We start from the raw sequence: 22,762 nt of genomic DNA, 5'->3' as shown, positions 1-22,762 counted from the left end.
CAAAATATTATTCATATCTATTTCAAAACCGAGCTTTGGCACCTCTACAAATCCCTGCTTCCCTCTGTGAAGGGCCTATCTATTTACTTTTATGTTGAGTCGTCATCCTCTTATTAAAAACGCCAGTTGGAGAGCACCGCTGTCATTTGCATCCATTACTGTTAGTTTACATTGAGTATGACTTGACTGGATCTCTTTTACCATGAATTACAATGTCTAGTCAGTCCTTGATCTTTAAAGGTGCTCTGCATTTATGTTTTGCGGTCTCAAAAATGGCTAGAGAGATACCATCTTGTTATATCATATCACGATTGTTTTGAGAAAGTGTTGTCATACGAGATTTATTATTATTGCTCGCTAGTTGATTATGCCATTGATATGAGTAAACATGAGACCTAAATGTTATTGCGAATGTGGTTAGTTTCCTAATCCTTGCTGAAAACTTGAATGCTGGCTTTACATATTTACCACAACAAGAGCAAACAGAGCTTGTAAAAGTTTTTCTTTATCACTTTCAGTTTATCAACTAAATTGCTTGAGGACAAGCAAAGGTTAAGCTTGGGGGAGTTGATACGTCTCCGTCGTATCTACTTTTCCAAACACTTTTTCCCTTGTTTTGGACTCTAACTTCCATGATTTGAATGGAACTAAACCGGACTGACGCTGTTTTCAGCAGAATTGCCATGCTGTTACTTTTGTGCAGAAATAAAAGTTCTTGGAATGACATGAAAATTAATGGAGATTATTTTTGGAATATATCAAAAATACTGGAAGAAGAATCCACGTCAGGGGCCCACACCCTGTCCATGAGGGTGGGGGCGCGCCTACCCCCTGGGCGCGCCCCCTGCCTCGTGGGCCCCCTAACGCTCCACCTACCTCAACTCCAACTCCATATATTCATGTTCGGGGACAAAAAAATCAGAGAGAAGGATTTGTCGTGTTTTACGATACGAAGCCGCCACCAAGTCCTAAACTCTCTCGGAAGGGCTGATCTGGAGTCCATTTGGGGCTCCGAAGAGGGGAATCCGCCGTAATTGTCATCATCAACCTTCCTCCATCACCGTTGTGCGTGAGTAATTCCATCGTAGGCTTGCTAGACGGTGATGGGTTGGATGAGATTTATCATGTAATCGAGTTAGTTTTGTTAGGGTTTGATCCCTAGTATCCACTATGTTCTGAGATTGATGTTGCTATGACTTTGCTATGCTTAATGCTTGTCACTAGGGCCTGAGTGCCATGATTTCAGATCTGAACCTATTATGTTTTCCTTAATATATGTGAGTTCCTGATCCTATCTTGAAGGTCTATAGTTACCTACTATGTGTTATGATCCGACAACCCCGAATTGACAATAATTGGGACCACTCCCGGTGATGGCCGTAGTTTGAGAAGTTCATGTATTCACTATGTGTTAATGCTTTGGTCCGGTGTTCTATTAAAAGGAGGCCTTAATATCCCTTAGTTTCTAATAGGACCCCACTGCCACGGGAGGGTAGGACAAAAGATGTCATGCAAGTTTTTTAACATAAGCACGTATGACTATATTTGGAATACATGCCCACATTACATTGATGAATTGGAGCTAGTTCTGTGTCACCCTATATTATAACTATTGCATGAATAATCGCAACCGACATAATTCTCCATCACCGATCCATTGCCTACGAGATTTTCATATATTGTTCTTCTCTTATTTACTTTTCTGTTGCTACTGTCACAATCACTACAAAACCCAAAAATATTACTTTTGCTACCGTTACCGCTACTATCATATTACTTTGCTACTAAACACTTTGCTGCAGATATTAAGTTTCCAGGTGTGGTTGAATGGACAACTCTGCAGCTAATACTTGAGAATATTCTTTGGCTCCCCTTGTGTCAAATCAATAAATTTGGCTTGAATACTCTACCCTCGAAAACTGGTGCGATCCCCTATACTTGTGGGTTATCAGGGACCAACAATATTTTGCGGGGACTTAAACATGAGCATGACTTCATTGGTGTCGACATGATGTACATTGAATTTGTGGAATTATTTCAGTTATACAATCATGATGGCATCGACAAAACTCTCGCAACTTGCTACTGTCTGTAAGTATTATTTCTGTAATTAAGTCTCTAGCTCAGGTCGTTCATTGCATGTATATATAATTATCCTCACTATATATTATGCAGATTGAAGATCATTGAATGCAAAAGAGGACAAATCTATGATATTGGGTTCATTAGCCCAGATACTATAAATGAATGGGCGGTACAAAATAGAGCCAAACAGACTGAGGAAAACTTGCTAAACGCGTTCCTTCGACATCAAAACAAAAGTGAAATACTCTTTCCTTACAACTTCAAGTGAGTGTTACTGTCTTGTGCATATTCGTTTTTGCTTACTCGAGGTTAAGTGTAATTGATGAGTTATGCGTGTGCAGGTTCCACTTTATTATGCTATCCATTAAGCTTGACGGGGCAGTAGCAACTGTCTCAGACTCGAGACGTAAAGAGGCTAAGGAGTGGTCGGACTTGAGTGAAATGCTCCAGAAGTAAGTTCAATCATTATCGCACCACATCGGCAACTTCCATTCATTTCCTAATATCAAGTAATCATTTTCTTTGCTGGGCAGGGTTTGGAAAATGTTCACCGGAATGGTTCCGGGTCTAGAGAAGATGGAGCTGCAATTTACACACCCCAAAGTAAGTAGTACTCGCTAGTTCCGCGCATCTCTCATTGATTCTAGTTTCATCAATACCATTATCTTTCTTGCTAATTCATGCTCGTCCTCGAGTAGGTAAATGATAAAAATAGAATTTTTGATGTGGAATGCTGCATAACATGTTCACCACATATTCTTTTCTTTGTAGCATGGAAATTTGGACTTTTACATGATTCAAAGCAATAGTCTAGTTTGGGCATGAAGATTTCAATACTCAAGCATATCAACAAGCAACCATGTCTTTCAAAATATCAACACTAAAGCAATTTATCCCTATCCCATTATGCTCAATCATTGATCCATTCATGAAACAGACTCGCATATTAGCTACACCCAATGCTTAAGTACGATCATAGTGCCCCTTAGTTGGTGCTTTATAAGAGAAGATGGAGACTCAAGTAAAAAAATAAAAATTGCATAAAGTAAAAGAAAGGTCCTTCACAGAGGAAAGTAGGGATTTGTAGAGGTCCCAGAGATCAAAGAGAAAAAGATAGACATAAAAACATTTTGGGTGGCATGCGTTTCTTGTCAACGAAAATGATGGAGTAGTTCCCAATACTTTCCATGCTAGATATATCATAGGCGGATCACAAACATAAAATAAAGGTTATTCCTTATTCCACCATACTTTCACTTTCCATGGCTAACCGTATCCATGGGTGCCTTCCATACCAACACTTCCCAAGGAATTTATTATTTGACAACATAAAGTTGTCGGGGAAACTGATCCTCGAACACCCATGGGGCCGGCGGACCGGGCCCCTTTCGGTTCGGCGGGGGGCGGAGATCGCACGAAGAGCAGATTGAGGCGAGGCACACGAGCAGTTTACCCAGCTTCGGAGCTCTCCGGAGAGATAACACTCCTACTGCTGCTTGTCTTGTTGTATTATCTGGTGTTCTTGCTCTCCAAAGCGAGAGTGTGGTGTTCTCTGGGCTACGGATGGATCGAAGCAAACTGTCTGAGGCTTCGAACCTATGAGCCGAACCCCCTCTACGTTGCGCATGGGCCTCCTTTTATACGCTAAAGGGGTCACCGACAGGTGGCAACGCAGAGGAGGGTAAAAACATAAAAAGCGAGGTAGTTGATACAGTTGCTTGTAAAGTGCACCCTACCTAACCCTGACGGCAGGGGACAAGGGCATTAAATGCCCGTCTGAGTCATCCGAACAGTGCAGAAAAGGACCGTTATGGGCACCACCATTCGCCACGATGGCGATCTTGTCAGCTTCGCATGCCACTGTGCACCGCTGGCTGCACAGCCTCCCACCACGCACGCCCGGAGAGGCCCCCAGAGCGACACGTTGGTGGATGCGCTGGAGCGTGGACGCAGAGTGGCTGCCTGCCGCGGCAAGCGCCTTGCCGCTGTTGTGATCTTGTCGGGTCCGGAAGCTTGTCGCTCACCGGGCTTCGAGGTACCTTGGTTTGTCTTCCCGGCAAGCTCCTCTTGCCGGGGCCTTGTCGCCTTGCCGGAGCGCGTGGCGCGTTGCGGCAAGTTCATTGGAGCGTCTTGGTTGGCCTTCCCGGCAAGCTCCTCTTGCCGGGCTCTTGTCTCCTTAGCTTAAATACTTTGTTCTTGGATGGCTCCAAGGGAACCTTGGGGGATCTTGGCGATCACCCGGCAAGGCTTTGCCGCGGGGTGCTGCAACTGCCCGTGCACAAGTTCGGGGTACTAGGGTACCCCTAATCTAGTACACCGACAGGAGCCCCCGGGCCTGGGCCAGACATGGTGCCGAGCGCTGTTGGGCCAGGCCCAAGACAGGGCACGGGCACACGCGGGCTGGGCCACGCCAAATCTTGTTCCGTATCCACCGCACTCTCCCATAACGGCACGCGTTGATTGCGGCATTGTGGGAGAGATCGTGGGTGGTTGTTTAAGCGGAAGGCCGAAACGTCCACCCCGTCCCTCTTCATAAGCAGAGGAAACAGGGGCAGTTCGTTCCCCCTTGCTGCTTGCTGCTACTCCTTCTTCACAAACTCCGCCGTTCCCCTCTTCTTCTCGAAGCCGAGAGAGCAGCGCTCCGCCCCCCCCCCCATTGCCACCAGCATCACCATGCCGTCGACCTTCTCCACCACCTCCGCCATGGCCCCGAAAGCCGACAAGGGAAAGGGCGTGAAGTTGGCCGAGGCGCAGCGGCTCGCGGCGCTGCGGAAGGAGCGGGCGATCTTCACCCCCCCAGCTCGGCGTGCAGGAGCTGAGGGAGTACTTCTACCTCTTTTGGGCGACGGAGACGCGTGCGCATCCGCGCACGAGGGTACTCCCGGTTGCTGCCTCGGAGTCGGCTCCAAATGGGTACCCGTTCTTCCCGCTATTCTTCTACTGCGGGCTCTGCCCGCCCTTCTCGGAGTTCTTTTGTGACATTATGAACATGTATGGCTTCCGCCTCCTTGACTTCACCCCCAATGCTGTCTTGACCATGGCAGTTTTTGCACACTTGTGCGAAAACTTTGTCGGAGTCCACCCTAGTGTAGCCCTTTTCCGCCACTTTTTCATACCTCGGGTAGAGAGAGGAGAGCCGCTTGCCGGAGGGATTGCCTGGGTCTCGAGAGTCGGCAAGAAAGATGCGTACTTGGAGGGTGAGCTCCGCAGCAAGTGGGAGGAGTGGAGAGCTGAGTGGTGTTGGATCATCGAGGAGGATCCGCAGCCCTTCACCGCCGTGCGCCAAACTCCAATAGTGCGCGGCAATGACTGGAGCAACGTGGCCCCGGAAGACGAGAGGCTGAAGATTGCCATCACTAGGATTCTTCGCCTCAGGCTTGCCGGGCTCACGTAGGTGCTGTCGGGGCAGATTTCCTCCGCCGCCGCATTGCCCCCCTGCAGGAGAGGAGGAGGCCCGCCTGGGAATTTAAGAATTCGGCGGACATCATGAGGTTGCGGCCGGGCCTCAACTACAACTTCACTATCTTGGAGTTGGATGCAATGCTCTTGGAGTTATTCAAACGCGACCCCCAGCACCCATTCACACTGCCGAGGGGCGTAGTTCCTTTGTGCAATAACTCTTCGCTTGACCGGATCCGCGCCATGATGCCGTTGTGCGATTCACACGGCATTGTCCCGACTTGGCAAGAGCCTGCGGACGATGTTGTGCGATCGTTCTTCGACACCTTGGAGGAATTGCCGGTCCGCGCCGACGAGCAGAAGAGCCTCACCCGTGACACCACCGACGAGGAGCTGCAGCTCATCGCTACTAGGGCGGAAGAGGCTGCGGCCGCAGCTGCTGCGGGTGTGTTTGGGTTCACTGTGGAGGAGGCGGAGGCTGCAGAGGTGGCAAACCTTGCCGAACGTGCGGAGTTCATGGGCGAGGAGGAGCCTGCCGGTTCTGAAGCCGAGTCGAGCGAGGCCGGCGAGGAGGAGGCTGAACCTTTAGAGAGCTTGCCGCAGGCGGAGCCCCCGGCCCCGCCAAGGAGGCGCCTTCGCAGGGCCGGGGACGCAGCAGGGCGGCAGCCGGCTCCACAGCCACCGAGCCGCGCGAAGCGCTCTACCACGGCAAGTAATGTTGCCGCGGGAGCGCCTCACACAACAGCGGCAACAGGAGCGGGATCTTCCCGGGCCACCGCCGCCGCCCCCGCCAAGCGGGCAAGGGATCCTACTCCTCCACCTCACCGCACCGGAGGAGGGCCGGACTTCGATCTTTCCACGCTCAGCTCCGATGAGGAGGAAGATGAGTGAGTTTCTTTGGTGCCCTTATAATCCTTCAATCTTGCTGTTTATATTTTGTATCTGACTTGCTCCAATCTGGACTCTTTTCTTTTCAGAACACTGGCCCAGAGAGCGGCGAAGAGGGCCAAGGCCGCGGTAATCGTCATCGAGGATGACCCCATCACGTCGGCAGGAGGTGGGTCCGAGACCACCTTGACGGACCCGGCAATCACCCCTCGGAGCAGCCCCCAGCGCAGCCCCCAGCGTAAGTTCATAGTTTAGCCTTCTGTTGTCGGGCGCGCTTGAGTGCTTTTTCCTTTGTTGATATCTTGCTTGTTGACTTGTGCAGGAGCAGAGCAGCCTCATCAGGAGCGCCCGGAGGCCGGTCCCATAGTGCCACCTGCTTCGGCTGCGCCGCCAAGGGGGGACTCTCCGGCAAGGGACGGCACTGCTGATCCTGCGGCGACCGAGGCCGCAACTGAAGATCTTGGCGCAGGTAATCCACTTGCCCTAAAACTTCCCCTTGGGTTCTGCTTCTTTTGTTTTTCTTTCCTTGAATTTTTGATTGATTTTCCTCCCTTCTTTGTTCTTCAGACCCATCTTCGGCTGAGCCAATGGAGACAGAGGGCGCCGGCGAGGAAGGTGCCAGGGCTGATGAGACCGCCGGCGAGGAGGCCGCCGGGGCTGCTGCTGCGGGAGCCAGCGAGGGATCGGGCGATCGCACTGACGACCCTGAGGCCGCAGGAGCGCTGGGCGCTGCACCGACCGCCGAACCCTCTGCCGCTTCCGCGGAGCCGGGCTCCGAGGAGCCCCAGCCCGGCGCCTACTTGCAGGCCGGTGACAACATCTTCATCAAGCTACCCTGGGCGTCGAGCTCCAGGGCGCCAGTCGAGGGGGAGACTTTTGACGGGGAGGTGCTCGCCTCTGCTGGGCTGTCATTGGTTGACGCGCCCGGCAGGAGCAGCGGCGAGCCTAAGGAGGAGCAGCTGCTGCAGAAGCTGCTGTCACTCTACCGCACCCGGCAAGCCAAGCTGGCTTCCCAGGAAGCGCTTGTCGCGAAGGCGGGAGTTCACATGGAGAAGCACGCGGAGGAGCTCCGGGGACAAAATCAAGAAGCTCTTCGATCCCTGGCGCAGGAGCAGGAGCGAGTAGACGAGGAGCGCACGGCCTTTCTTCTTGAGAAGGCCGAGGCTGAGGAGGAACAAAGGCTTGCTGCCGAGAAGCAGTCCGCGCGGGAAGGCGAGCTAGTACAGCGGAAGGCCCACCTCGACATCTACGAGGAAGAGCTCGCCGAGCGCGAGCGAGCACTTGGCGGGGCGCTCAAGGAGGCAAAGGATGCCGCGGCAACTGCAGAGGCCGCCAAGAGGGAACTAGAGGAGAAGGTGGTGCGGCTGGAGGCCGAAATTGGGAAGAGCGGCGAGGAGATTGCCGCTCTCAAGCGTGAGCGCGAGAAGGATGCTACCGCCCATGGTGAACTGCAAGGCCTTCTCGCTGAGAGGGGCAAGGAGCTCAGCGCCGTCAAGGATTCCAAAGCAGATCTAGAGTTGAAGCTGGCCACGCTGACGCTGACGCTGGAGGCTGCCAAGGAGGGGGAGAAGATCTTGGCGGAGAAGGTCAAGGCTGACGCTGCACTGCTGGAGAGCATTGCAGTTACCCAGAACTCGTTCAGAGACACGGTGGAGCACCGGACCGAGGGCCTAGTGAACACTGCCGCCGTCATCAACAAGGAGCTGGCGCAGCTGGGGATGGATGACTTTGGGTATCCTTCCGACGAGAGCCTTCAACCCAGCGCCAAGCTCAGCCTATTCTTCAAGGGCGTGGCGACGGCACTCCAGCGACTCCGGGAGAGGATCCCGAAGCAGCTGGCCGACGAGTCACGCAAAATCTGCGCCGGGGTTCTTCAGAAGGTGCTGATGAAGGTAGCCTTCCGCAATCCAGGCCTCAGCTTCACCAACGTCCTCTGATCCTTGCCGCCTGACGCCGATCTGGACGCACTCAAGGCCCTTGTCGCACCCATTGTGGACAAGGTGAGCGAGATCAAGCGATTCGAGGGTGGGCGCGTAGATTAGGCCGCCCATTTCTTCTTTTCCGTTGTCGCTGCTAGTCATGTCATGAAAAAAGTCTATTAGAGCTGCGAGAAGTTATCTTTGTAATATAACTTTATTTCTGTTATCAATTGCAATGTTATTCCCTCTACTAGATTCCTTCCTTTGTATGTTTTCACCCTACGCTTTTAGGGAACTTGTCGGCGCAGGCGCCCGAGCCGCGAGCGCTGAGTGCGGAACTTCAGCAGCCTGCTGGCGGTGCCGCTTCCGACAAGAAGCCTTGTCGCGACTAGATGCAGCACACTTAAGCTGTTGAGCGGACTCGAAACAAAGTAAGGGCACAACTAGCCACGAGTTGGTTCCTCCGCGCACAGGTTTTCCATACAATGCAGGGTCGTTCGAGGAAGATAACTCAAAAATTTAAAAAGAGATTGCTCAAACTTTGGCAACTTAGCTTTTCTGTCATTTGCTTACCGGTAAGGCAAGTCTTTGCTTGAATGACGCCTGGTCCATACCACAATCTTCTCCTTCCCCCCGGCAAACTTGTGTGCGAGGGAACCTTCTTTTCCTTTAAAAGAAAAAGAAAGAAGAGAAAATAATAATATGGAGCACTTCGACTCGTTACTGCTTACCGGATGTAAGTGCTGCACAGAGTGTCAGATAATCACATGCAAGAAAGGAACTAACGCATGAAATGGACAAGCTGTTCGGAGCACATGGGTTTTACTTATGCACGGGATCTGTGCCCGGCTTTGTACAAAGGATTACATGCAACAGCGGGAAGACTTGTACAAAAGGTGGTTGCCGGAACAGGTTCCGGCAACCGCGCCTTATGGGAAAAACTTACGAAGATGTTATATGTTCCAGGAGCTGCTCACTGGAATGCCATCTTCGGTCTCAAGGCGGACAGCGCCAGGCCTTGTGACTCGTCTCACCCGATAAGGGCCTTCCCACTTCGGCGTCAACTTGTTGGAATTCTTGGCGGACTGAACGCGCCGAAGAACAAGGTCGCCTTCTCGAAGCTTCTGGCTTTAACTTTGCGGCTATGATAGCGGCGCAAAGCTTGCTGGTATCGAGCAGCTCGTACAGCAGCCTGAAGACAATCTTCCTCAAGGAACAGCGCGTCGTCTTGCCGCAGTTATTCTTGCTCAAGCTCATCATAAGCGAGCACTCGAGGTGATCCGTATACGAGTTCCATGGGGAGAACTGCCTCTGCTCCATAGACTAGAGCAAAAGGTGTCTGGCCAGTGGCTTGATTTGGCGTCGTTCTGATCGACCAAAGAACCACCGGCAGCTCCTCGATCCAGTTCCTTCCGCACTTGTGCAGCCTGTCGAAAGTTCTGGTCTTGAGCCCGCGCAGCACTTCAGCATTTGCCCTCTCTGCTTGACCGTTGCTTCTCGGATGAGCAATAGAAGCGAAGCAGACCTTGGCGCCAAGGTTTTGGACGTACTGCATGAAGGTGCGGCTCGTGAATTGCGTACCGTTGTCCGTGATGATCCTGTTAGGGATCCCGAAACGGCAAACAATTGACCTGAAGAACTTGACTGCTGACTGTGCTGTCACCTTCCTCACTGGCTGCACTTCTGGCCACTTTGTGAACTTGTCGATTGCGACATACAAGTACTCAAAGCCCCCGACAGCTCGGGGGAAGGGGCCGAGGATATCGAGCACCCAGACCGAAAATGGCCAGGATAAAGGGATTGTCTGGAGAGCTTGAGCTGGCTGGTGTATCTGTTTGGAGTGGAACTGGCACGCTTCACACTTGGTTACTTGTGCAGTTGCATCCTATAGGGCTGTCGGCCAAAAGAAACCTTGCCGGAAAGCTTTGCCGGCAAATGCTCTTGCGCCTATGTGGTGGCCACATATGCCTCCATGTATCTCTGCCAACAGCTTTTGTCCATCTTCCCGGCGAGTACACTTCAATTTCACACCGTTGAGTCTTCTTCTGTACAGTATGCCATCGACAAACTGGTACATACTTGACTGCCGGGCTACTCTTTCCACTTCTTCTTGCTCTTCGGGATGTTCTCCTGTCTGAAGGAAATGGACAATCTGTTGTGCCCATACTGGAGCTTGTGGCTCGACAACAAGGACTAAAGGCACATCTGCTGCTGCGGGAACATCTGCTTCTACGGCAAGGACTTCCAGCCCTGCCGGAGCTTGATGTTCCCCGGCAAGCTTGCCGGAACAAAACTTTTCGGGAGCGTCTGCTTCAACGGAACAAACCATAAGGCTTGCCGGAGCAGACTGCCCCTCAGCATCTATGGTGTTGATCTTGGGGACTTTCTTGGCGGCGGCTTCGGGGAGCTCTGCCGGAAAGTAGTCACCAGAAACCAACTTCCTCTTTTTGCTTTGTCAAGTTGATGGTGTTACGGATGGTTGAGTCAACTTAAGCACAAAGATCCCTGGTTCCATAGGTAACTTTAGTGCGGCGCATTTTGACAGGCCGTCAGCGATATCATTCTGAGCTCTTGGGATATGCTCCATTTGTAGGCCGTCAAAGTGCTCCTCTAGCTTCCTCACTTCATCGACATACGCTTCCATCAACGGACTCTGGTAGTTCTTGTTCACTTGTCGGACGACAAGCTGTGAGTCACCCCTGACAATGAGATTCTTAATCCCAAGGTCTGCTGCGATTCTGAGACCGGCAAGCAATCCTTCATATTCTGCAGTATTGTTGGTTGCTTGCTCTTTGGGAAAGTGCATCCGGACTACGTACTTGAGGTGCTCTCCGGTGGGTGCGACAAGCAGTACGCCTGCACTGGCGCCTTGCAGCGAGAAGGCACCATCAAAGTACATCAGCCACTCTTTGCTTGCCTCTTTGACGGGGATGCTCGTTTCTCGAATTTCTTCATCTGGGGTTGGCGTCCACTCTGCTATGAACTCTGCCAACGCTCTGCTTTGGATAGTTGAGGTGCTCTCAAACTTGAGGCCAAAGCTTGACAATTCCAGTGCCCACTCGACAATCCTGCCTGTTGCTTCTGGATTTTGCAGTATCCTCTTCAGCGGAAAGCGAGTGACGACTGTGATCTCATATGCTTGGAAGTAATGGCGCAGCTTTCTCGAGGCCATAAGGAGGCCGAAAAGCAACTTCTGCACACCAGAGTACCTTGATCTAGCTCCCTACAGAAGAGAACTGACAAACTAGACTGGGCGCTGCACCATTCTCCTTGGCATCTCATCTTGTTCCTGCGCAAACCCACGTTTGTCGGGACCAGAGCTTGTCGGCGAAGCCCCCTGCTTGTCGCTGGATGGATCTGCCGTGGTTGCTGGCTCATCATCCACCTCCCTCTCCGCTACTAACGCAGCACTAACCACTTGATTGGTTGCCGCTATATACAGCAGCAACTTCTCTTGCGGCTTAGGTGCGACAAGCGTTGGAGTGGAGGACAGGTATCTCTTCAAATCCTGCAGCGCAGCCTCCGCTTCCGTTTCCTAAGCGGAAGGCCGTAGGTTCGACCCCTACCTGGCGTGCCAAAGATGTCGGGGAAACTGATCCTCGAACACCTATGGGGCCGGCGGACCGGGCCCCTTTCGGTTCGGCGGGGGGCGGAGATCGCACGAAGAGCAGATCGAGGCGAGGCACACGAGCAGTTTACCCAGCTTCGGAGCTCTCCGAAGAGATAACACTCCTACTGCTGCTTGTCTGGTTGTATTATTTGGTGTTCTTGCTCTCCAAAGCGGGAGTGTGGTGTTCTCTAGGCTATGGATGGATCGAAGCAAACTGTCTGAGGCTTCGAACCTATGAGCCGAACCCCCTCTACGTTGCGCATGGGCCTCCTTTTATACTCTAAAGGGGTCACCGACAGGTGGCAACGCAGAGGAGGGTAAAAACGTAAAAAGTGAGGTAGTTGATACAGTTGCTTGTACAGTGCACCCTACCTAACCCTGACGGCAGGGGACAAGGGCATTAAATGCCCGTCTGAGTCGCCCGAACAGTGCAGAAAAGGACCGTTAGGGGCGCCACCGTTCGCCATGATGGCGATCTTGTCAGCTTCGCATGCCACCGCGCACCGCTGGCTGCACAGCCTCCCGCCACGCACGCCCGGAGAGGCCCCCAGAGCGACACGTTGGTGGATGCGCTGGAGCATGGACGCAGAGTGGCCGCCTGCCGCGGCAAGCGCCTTGCCGCTGTTGTTATCTTGTCGGGTCCGGAAGCTTGTCGCTCACCGGGCTTCGAGGTACCTTGGTTTCTCTTCCCGGCAAGCTCCTCTTGCCCGGGCCTTGTCGCCTTGCCGGAGCGCGTGGCGCGTCGTGGCAAGTTCATTGGAGCGTCTTGGTTGGCCTGCCCGGCAAGCTCCTCTTGCCGGGGTCTTGTCTCCTTAGCTTAAATACTTTGTTCTTGGATGGCTCCAAGGGAACCTTGGGGGATCTTGGCGATCACCCGGCAAGCCTTTGCCGCGGGGTGCTGCAACTGCCCGTGCACAAGTTCGGGGTACTAGGGTACCCCTAATCTAGTACACCGACGAAAGTAAATTCATTTTTCATATTAGGACTGTGAATCCCTAATACCTTTGCCGTACTCTCGTGCAATAACATGTGAATAAACACCCATCTTATCTAGCACGGAAATATATCAGCCACCCCCTACTGTTTCATGAGCGGTACGAGCACACACAAGAGAAATTTATTTTGAAAATTAGATAATATACATACAAATTTTCTTAGAACGGCAAAACAATACCGCATATAGGTCGGTATATTGGACTCATGTGGCAAACTCGTGTAAGGATTTTGGATGCACAAGTAGTGATAATACTAGTGCAAATGAAGGCTAGCAAAATATTGAGAAGCATCCAACCAAGAAATGAAAAATCTCATAAGCGAGCACTAAGCATAACTAACACCGAATAATGCACCATAAGTAGCATATAATTTAATTGCATAACTATCGACTTTCGTGCTTGCATAGGGAATCACCAACCTTAACACCAATATTCTTACTAAAGCCTAATTACTCATCAACATGACTCACATATTATATCATCATATCGCAAAACTATTACAAGGAATCAAGTTTATTTTGTCCAATGATCTTTATGGAAGTTTTTATTATATCCCTCTTGAATATCTATCACTTTGGGAATAATTTCATATGTCTCCTTTGATAGCTCTAGCAAATATAAGTGAAGAACATGAGCATAACAATTTTACTAACTCTCAAATAAATCTAAGTCAAGCATGAGAGAATTTCTTCAAAAATACTAAAGCACACTATGCTCAAAAAGATATAAGTGAAGTAGTAGAGCAATTCCATAGCTCATAAAAAAATTTAAGTGAAGCATAGAGAGCAATTATAACAAGTCATAGCATAATTTTGGCTCTCTCAAAATAGGTGTGTCCAGCAAGTATAAATGACTTAAAATAAAAAGCAAAACAAGCAAATACACATATCATACAAGACGCTCCAAGCAAAAAATCATGATATGTGACAAATAAAAATATAGCTCCAAGTAAAATACAAATGGTCGTTAGAAGAAAGAGGGGATGCCACTCGGGGCATCCCCAAGCTTAGTTGCTTTCTTCCCTTTTTAGATAATGGGTTGGGATGCCATGGGCATCACCAATCTTAGGCTCTTATTACTCCTTATTCCTTCATCCATCGTGATCTCACCCAAAACTTGAAAACTTCAATCACACAAAACTCAACAAAACCTTCGTGAGATCCGTTAGTATAAGAAAGTAAATCACTACTATAAGTATTGTTGCAAACCCATTCATATTTTATTTTTCCATTATATCTACTATATTCCAACTTTGCTATAGCATATATCCTCCAATACAAACCATATATTCATCGAAATAAATCACACAACGCAAAGAAAACATAATCTGTCAAAAACAGAAGAGTGTAGCAATCTGAATATTTCGAATGCTTCTCAACTCCAAATATTCTGAAAAATTAGGACAAGGTGGGAAATTTGTATATTAATCTTATGCCAAAAGAATCAGTATTTTATCGCACTTTTGTTAAAAATGAGAATTATTTTTGTGAGCGCAAAAGTTTCTATTTTCAGCAAGATCAAATCAACTATCATCCAACATGATCCCAAAGGCTTTTATTGGCACAAAGACTAATTAAAACATAAAAACACAATCATAACAGTATCATAATTGTGCAAACACTCATGAACAGAAAGAAAAAGACAAAAATAAATTTTATTCATTGGGTTGCCTCCCAACAAGCGCTATCGTTTTATGCTCCTAGCTAGGCATAATGCAAAGAATCAAGTATTGTCATCTTTATTTTCCAACTCCTAAATCAAACACTTAGAACTTTTCAAGGATTTAGCATACATATTTTCTATAACAACATTCCAAGGAACTAGTTGGAAGAACTCATTCTTGCAAAAGGGTCTTTTATAACCTCAACAAAATCCGGGTGAATACTAATCATCTTCATATCTTCCTTGTTACCATTAGAAGTTCCACCCATGTTTTTAGTGAATTGAGTAATCTTGCCAATTTTTACCGGAGTTTTTTCTAAAGTTCTAGCAGAGGAAAAACCCGTGCTTAGATTACAAAAAATATCTTCCAACTTATCAATCCGAGAAGGACTTTCTTCAATTCTTTCATGAATTACGGCTCCCTTCTCTTTTTAACAGTTTAAAACCTTCTCCTACTTTTGACCCAATTTTATTAGCAATATTATGCATCTTCTTATCCAGGTTTTCAATATGTTGTTCTGCAAGCATTTTCTTTTCAATAGCATCTAGCCTTTCCATAACATGCTCAACAGTTAAAGTTGTTTCATTAACCATAAGAGGTGGCGATCCCACTAAATTTCCCATAGAGTTAAAAGCATCAAGAGAGGGACACATCAAGAAATTTCCACCGGTAATCATATCAATGATGAATCTATACCAAGTAGTGATGCCCACGTAAAAACAATTAAGAAGAAGAACGGTAGATTGCTTACGAATAGATCTATTATGAGCATTGCAAATCCTATTGCAAGCATCTTTTAACTTCTCCCCTCCCCTTTGTTTAAAGTTAAGAACCTTGTTCTCGGGAGTGAACACAATAGTCGAATAACTATCCATAATGGCAACAAGTGGAAAACAAAGTTGCACACAAGAACAGATGTGACGAGAAAACTGTGAATGAAGAAGAGGGCGAATAAAATTGCAAAGTTTTGTGAAGTGGGGGAGATGAAAACGAGAGGCAAATGTAAAATAATGTAAATTGCAAGGAGATGAGACTTGTGATGAGGAACCTAATAGATGTTGATGATGTCTCCCCGGTAATGGCGCCATAAATTCCTTTTGATTACGAATTGAACTACGTCAGTGTTTCCCCAAAGAGGAAGGGATGATGCAGCACAGCTACAGTAGGTATTTCCCCTCAGTGATGAGACCAAGGTTATCGAACCAGTAGGAGAACATTGCAACATTATGTAAACGGTACCTGCACACAAGGAACAAATATTTGCAACCCGATGTAAAAGAGGGGTTGTCAATCCCTCCCAGGTGAAAGGTATGTAAAAATTGTAGTAGATTGGATAAATAGATCTCGCGGGAACGCGCGATAAAATAAATAACAATAAGTTGCAGTAATATAATTTTGTGCTTTTGGATTAATAGATCTGAAAATAAAAGCAAATAAAAATATATCTTGAAGGAAAATATAATAAAGAAGAGACCCGGGGGCCATAGATTCACTAGTGGCTTCTCATGAGAAAAATAGCATATAGTGGGTAAACAAATTACTGTTGGGAAATTGATTGAACTTAAAACAATCATGATGATATCCAGGCAATGATAATTACATAGGCATCATGTTCAAGATTACTAGAATATTAAGTTCATGGAGAAATGAAATAATAGCGACTCCTGACTGCATCTACTACTATTACTCCACACATCGACCGCTATCCAGCATGCATCTAGTGTATTAAGTTCATGGAGAAATGAAATAATGCAATAAGCATGACGACATGATGTAGACAAGATCTATTTATATAGAAATAGACCCCATCTTGTCATCCTTAATAGCAACGATACATATGTGTCGGCTCCCCTTCTGTAACTAGGATCAAGCACCGTAAGATCGAACCCATCACAAAGCACCTCTTCCGAAGGCAAGAAAAATCGATCTAGTTGGCCTAACTAAACCAAATATTCGAAATACGAGGCTATAAGTAATCATGCATATAAGAGATCAAAAGACTCAAATAACTTTCATGGATAAAAACATAGATCTGATCATAAACTCAAAGTTCATCGGATCCCAACAAACACACCAAAAAAAGTGTTACATCAAATAGATCTCCGAGAAACCATTGTATTGAGAATCAAAAGAGGCAGAGAAATCCATCTAGCTACTAACTACGGACCTGTAGGTCTACAATGAACTATTCATGCATCATCGGAGAGGCACCAATGAGGATGATGAACCCCTTTATGATGGTGTCTAGATTGGATCTGTGGTTTCTGGAACTTGCGGTGGCTGGAATTGATTTTATTGACTCCCCTAGGGTTTCTGGAATATTGGGGTATTCATAGAGCAAAGAGGCGGTGCGGGAGGCCACCAGGGTGGACACAACCCACCTGGGCATGCCTGGGCCCCCAGGCACGCCCTAGTGGGATGTGCTCCCCTCAGAGCCCCCTCTGGTACTTATTCGGCCCAACATGTGTCTTCTGGTCCAGAAAAAAATCTCAAAAAAAATTCGCTGCGTTTGGACTCCGTTTGGTATTGATTTTCTGCAAAGTATAAAAGAAGCAAAAACAACAACTAGCACTAGGCACTATGTCAATAGGTTAGTCCCAAAAAATGATTGCAAGCCCTACTCATTCAAATTGATATCTATTGATGGGCATCTCCATAGCCCGTTGATACGCCTAGCTGATGTGAGACTGTCTCCTTCTTTTTGTCTTCTCCACAACCACCATCTATTCCACCTATAGTGCTATGTCCATGGCTCACGCTCATGTATTGCGTGAAAGTTGAAAAAGTTTGAGAACATTAAAAGTATGAAAGAATTATTTAGCTTGTCATCGGGGTTGTGCATGATTTGATTATTTTGTGTGATGAAGATGGAGCATAACCAGACTATATGATTTTGTAGGGATAAGCTTTCTTTGGCCATGTTATTTTCAGAAGACATACTTATTTTGTTAGTACTCCTGAAGTATTATTGTTTTTATTTCAATATTAAACTTTTGTTTTGAATCATACAGATCTAAATATTGATGCCACAATAAAGAGAATTACATGGATAAATATTTTAGGTAGCACTCCACAACAAAAATTCTATTTTTTATCATTTACCTACTCAAGGATGAGAAGGAATTAAGCTTGGGGATGCTTGATAACTGTTATTTAATAGATTGTATTTCCTTGTTGCAATCCATGTTGAATTCCCCTCATGATTATAATCAAAACAAAGCTTTTACTAAACATATCGTTGATGCTATGATGAAATCTTTTGAAGAAAAGCTTGAATTGGAAGTTTCTATCCATAGAAAACTTTATGATGAGTGGGAACCTGCTATTAAGATTAAGTATTATGAATGCCATGCTTTGTGTTATTTGGGTGCTAGTGTTTCCACGATTCCAAAAACTTGACGATTGTTCCTTAAATTTTCATCTTGCGAACTCCACTATTAAGAAACCGATGGGTAGGATTAATGATGTTATTATTGTTGCAAATAGGAATTATGTGCCCTTAGATTTCATTGTTCTTTATATAGATTGCAACCCTACATGTCCTTTTATTCTTGGTTGACCTTTCCTTAAAACGATTTGTGCAGTTATTGATATGAAAGAAGGAAACATTAGATTTCAATTTCTATTAAGGAAAGGCATGTAACACTTCCCTAGAAATAAAAATTATATTGTCGTATGAATCTATTATGAGAGCAGCTTATGGATTTCATGCCAAAGATGATAATACTTAGATCTATTCATGTTTTATGCCTAGCTAAGGGCGTTAAACAATAGCTCTTGTTCGGAGGCAACCCAATTTTATTTTTGTTATTGTTTTTAGGTCCTTTTTGCATTAAATAAATTATCTAGCCTTTGGTTAGATCTGGTTTTATGTTTTAATTAGTGTTTGTGCCAAGTAAGACCTTTGGGATAGCTTATGGTGATAGTTGATTTGATCTTGCTGAAAAACAAAAAACTTTTGTGCTTAGGAAAACAATTCTAATTTTTAGCAGAAGCGCTATAAAATACTTATTCTTTTTGTAGAAGATTAATTATAAAAATTCTTAGGTCGTCCCAATTTCTCAGGATTTTTGGAGTTACAGAAGTATTCGAAATTTCCAGATTACTACAGGCTGTTCTATTTTTGACAGATTCTATTTTTTGCGTGTTGTTTGCTTATTTTGATGCATCTATGGCTAGTATCGGGGCGTATGAACCTTGAAAAAGTTGGAATACAGTATATATTACACCAACATAAATAAAAAATGAGTTCACAATAGTACCAAAAGTGGCAATTTATTTTTCTTATACTAACGGAAATTATGAGATTTTCTGTTGAGTTTTGTGTTGTGAAGTTTTCAAGTTTTGGGTAAGGATTTGATGGACTATTGAATAAGGAGTGGAAAGAGCCTAAGATTGGGGATGCCCAAGGCACCCCAGGGTAATATTCGAGGACAACCAAGAGCCTAAGCTTGGGATACCCCGGAAGGCATCGCCTCTTTCGTCTTCGTCTATTAGTAACTTTACTTGAGGCTATATTTTTATTCACCACATGATATGTGTTTTTCTTGGAGCATCTTGCATGATTTTAGTCTTTGCTTTTTAGTTTTCCACAATCATCCTTGCTTTACACATCTTTTGAGAGAAACACGCATGAATCGTGATTTATTAGTATACTTTATGTGCTTCACTTATATCTTTTGAGCTAGGCAAATTTGCTCTAGTGCTTCACTTATATCTTTTTAGAGCATGATGGTGGTTTTATTTTATAGAAATTGATGAACTCTCGTACTTCACTTGTATGATTTTGAGACTCTTTAAAACAACATGGTAATTTGCTTTGGTTATAAATTTAGTCCTAATATGATAGGCATCCAAGAGGGATATAACAAAAACTTTCATATAAAGTGCATGAGAAGTTTGATTCCTTATGATTGTTTTGAGATATGAAGATGGTGATATTAGAGTCATGCTAGTGAGTAGTTGTGAATATGAGAAATACTTGTGTTAAAGTTTTTGAGTCCCGTAGCTTGCACGTATGGTGAACCGTTATGTGATGAAGTCGGAGCATGATTTATTTATTGATCGTCTTCCTTATGAGTGGCGGTCGGGGACGAGCGATGGTCTTTTCCTACCAATCTATCCCCCTAGGAGCATGCACGTAGTACTTTTTTTAGATGAATAATCGATTTTTGCAATAAGTATGTGAGTTCTTTATGACTAATGTTGAGTCCATGGATTATACGCACTCTCACCCTTCCACCATTGCTAGCCTCTCTTGTACAGCGCAACTTTCGCCGGTACCATAAACCCACCATATACCTTCCTCAAAACAGCCACCATTCCTACCTATTATGGCATTTCCATAGCGATTCCGTTATATATTGCCATGCAACTTTCCACCGTTCTGTTTATATGACACTCTCCATTATTTTCATATTGCTATGCATGATCATGTAGTTGACATCGTATTTTTGGCAAAGCCACCGTTCAATATTCTTTCATACCTGTCACTCTAGATTCATTGCACATCCTGGTACACCACCGGAGGCATTCATATAGAGTCATATTTTGTTCCAAGTATAGAGTTGTAATTCTTGAGTTGTAAGTAAATAAAAGTGTGGTGATCTTAATTATTAGAGCATTGTCCCATGTGATGAAAGGATGATGGAGACTATGATTCCCCCACAAGTCGGGATGAGACTCCAGACGAAAAAAGAGGCCAAAAAAATGAGAGAAGGCCTAAAAAATGAGAGAAAAGAGAGAAGGGGCAATGCTACTATCCTTTTACCACACTTGTGCTTCAATGTAGCACCATGATCTTCATGATAGAGAGTCTCCAATGTTGTCACTTTCATATACTAGTGGGAATTTTCATTATAGAACTTGGCTTGTATATTCCAATGATGAGCTTCCTCAAATTTCCCTAGGTCTTCATGAGTAGGTGAGTTGGATGCACACCGACTTAGTTTTTGTTTTGAGCTTTCATGAACTTATAGCTCTAGTGCATCCATTGCATGAGTGGACGTGCTTCTCTACAGGTGCTGGACGCGTCCATGGAGGCAGGGTTGGCCATGGCGGTGGTCATGAGGTGGATCAGGATTTGCGTGATGGTTGTCTATGGAGGGGATCGATGGGGGTGGGGTTGCGAGTGGAGGCCGAGGGAATTTTGTTTAGATCGGGAGGGATCCCGAGGTGGAGAGGTGGAGTAGCAGTGGCAAGGGGGAGGATAGAACAACTCCCCTAGATTTTAGCTTTGATGTATGTTGTCATCAATTACCAAAAAGCGGGAGACTGAAAGCGCATTTGCTCCCTTGGTGGTTTTGCTAATTTATGTCAACATACATGTTGGACTAATGGTTTCCACAAGTATAGTTTAGGAAAATGTCGGTGTTTTGGGAACCAGGTAACCCAGACTTGCCTGCCTACGGCCCACGGCATGGCTCCATCGACCGCCTGGTATGGCCCATCTACAAGACCTTCATGACATGACCCTCGCGAGGGCCCTGGCTTCGTGAGGCGGACGACACCAAGCCCTCCAGAGGGAGCGGCCTCCCCAGTTTGCCTCCCGAGGAGCAGAGATTCCTTTGAAAGTTCCCAGCCTCACGAGGCTGCGATGACGCGAGCCATGACGAAGAAGGCCAGGAGGGCGCCAGCGGGCACAGAGGAGACAGTTTCCCTTTCGGTTCTAAGCGAGTAAGGACAATGCGGGTTCCCAAGGAATCCCCAAAGTTTCCATTCTGGTGCAACAAGACCAAGACCACGAGCTCGGCAGGACAGAGGTCACCGCCGAGCCCACCGCTGCATCACGACCTGAAGATTTGTAGGAGAAGACCACCTTTTGTCAGGATTAGATGTATGTCTTGTCCCCTTTCAAATTGACCATCGTGGAATCCCTTCCCGCCTATGTTTCTGGAAAGAGGACCAGGGCTGCTATAAATATAGTTTAGCCACCACCGTAGAAGAGGTCGACTGATTCTCACTCCCCAAGCCCTCGAGAGGTAGCTCATCCACTGTACTAGTTCATCCTCAAGCCTCCTCGTGAGGCCAATCCACCATAAAGCAGGAGTAGGGTTTTACACCGCAAGGTGGTCCGAACCTGGGTAAACTATCGTGTCCATCTTCATCCCCGCTCGAGCGTGCACTCGGCGAGGCTAGGCTGTAGGCGACGAGCTTGAGACTTGACAAGTTGATATCTTCACACACCCCCCAGAGTTCGAACCTTCTTGGGTCGCGGAGCCCTGAATCCGACAGAAAAGTTCAACCTAGCCATTAAGATGGATGGAGATTGTGACACCCTTGTAATTTAGCTAAAGTGATCCATGATAAATGATGCCATGTCACCTCCTTTTTTCTAAGCTTAATTGTCACTTAGTTAAAACCAAGTCAAATTCAAATTCAAATTAAATGTCAAATTATTATTTATTCAAACATAAAAACAAAAGTGTTCAAAATATTGCAAATAATCTCAAAGAAATTGCCATGCATAAACCTACATTATTTCAATATTTAAAATCCTCCCAATCTATTTAAAATTGGAGCAACAACATTTATTTGGGACAATGTTGAACGATGTTGAAATGGACTTCATCACGGGATTTCATAGATCGCAGACCAGTCATGATGCTATTCTTGTTGCCATAGACCAATTTTCTAAGGTAGCTCACTTTTTGCTTGTCAAGGAAACCATCACTACTAGTTACCTGGCAGATCTATATGTCTCACAATTGTCTCACTCCATGCTATTCCGTTGGTAATCAGTTCAGACCATGGCAGCCTTTTCACTTCAAGATTCTGGGGAAGTTTTCAGGAAGCTATGGGAACTCACATGTCCTTTAGTACCTCCTTTCACCCCCAGTCCTAGAGTCAAGTTGAACGTGTCAACCAAATACTCAAAGATATTCTTTGAGCTTGTGTCATTTCCTTTGGCATGAAACGGGAGGAATCTCTCCTATGTGCTGAATCCTCATATAACAATAGCTATCAAGCTAGTCTGAAGATGGCACCCTTTAAAGTATTGTATGGACGAAAGTGCCGAACTCCTCTGAATTGGTCGGAAACTAGGGAACGACCACTCTTCAGTCCGTATATTATCCAACATGCCGAAGAACAAGTTCAGGTTATTCGTGAAAATTTGAAGACTACTCAGTCTCGTCAGATGAGTCAATATGACCGTCAGCACAAAGAAATGGTCTATCAACCTAGAGAAAAGGCTTATCTTCAA

The sequence above is a fragment of the Triticum aestivum genome, chromosome 4A (genome assembly GCF_018294505.1).
Source record: "Triticum aestivum cultivar Chinese Spring chromosome 4A, IWGSC CS RefSeq v2.1, whole genome shotgun sequence".
Classification (NCBI taxonomy): domain Eukaryota; kingdom Viridiplantae; phylum Streptophyta; class Magnoliopsida; order Poales; family Poaceae; genus Triticum; species Triticum aestivum.
Note: the sequence above shows the minus strand (reverse complement) of the source record.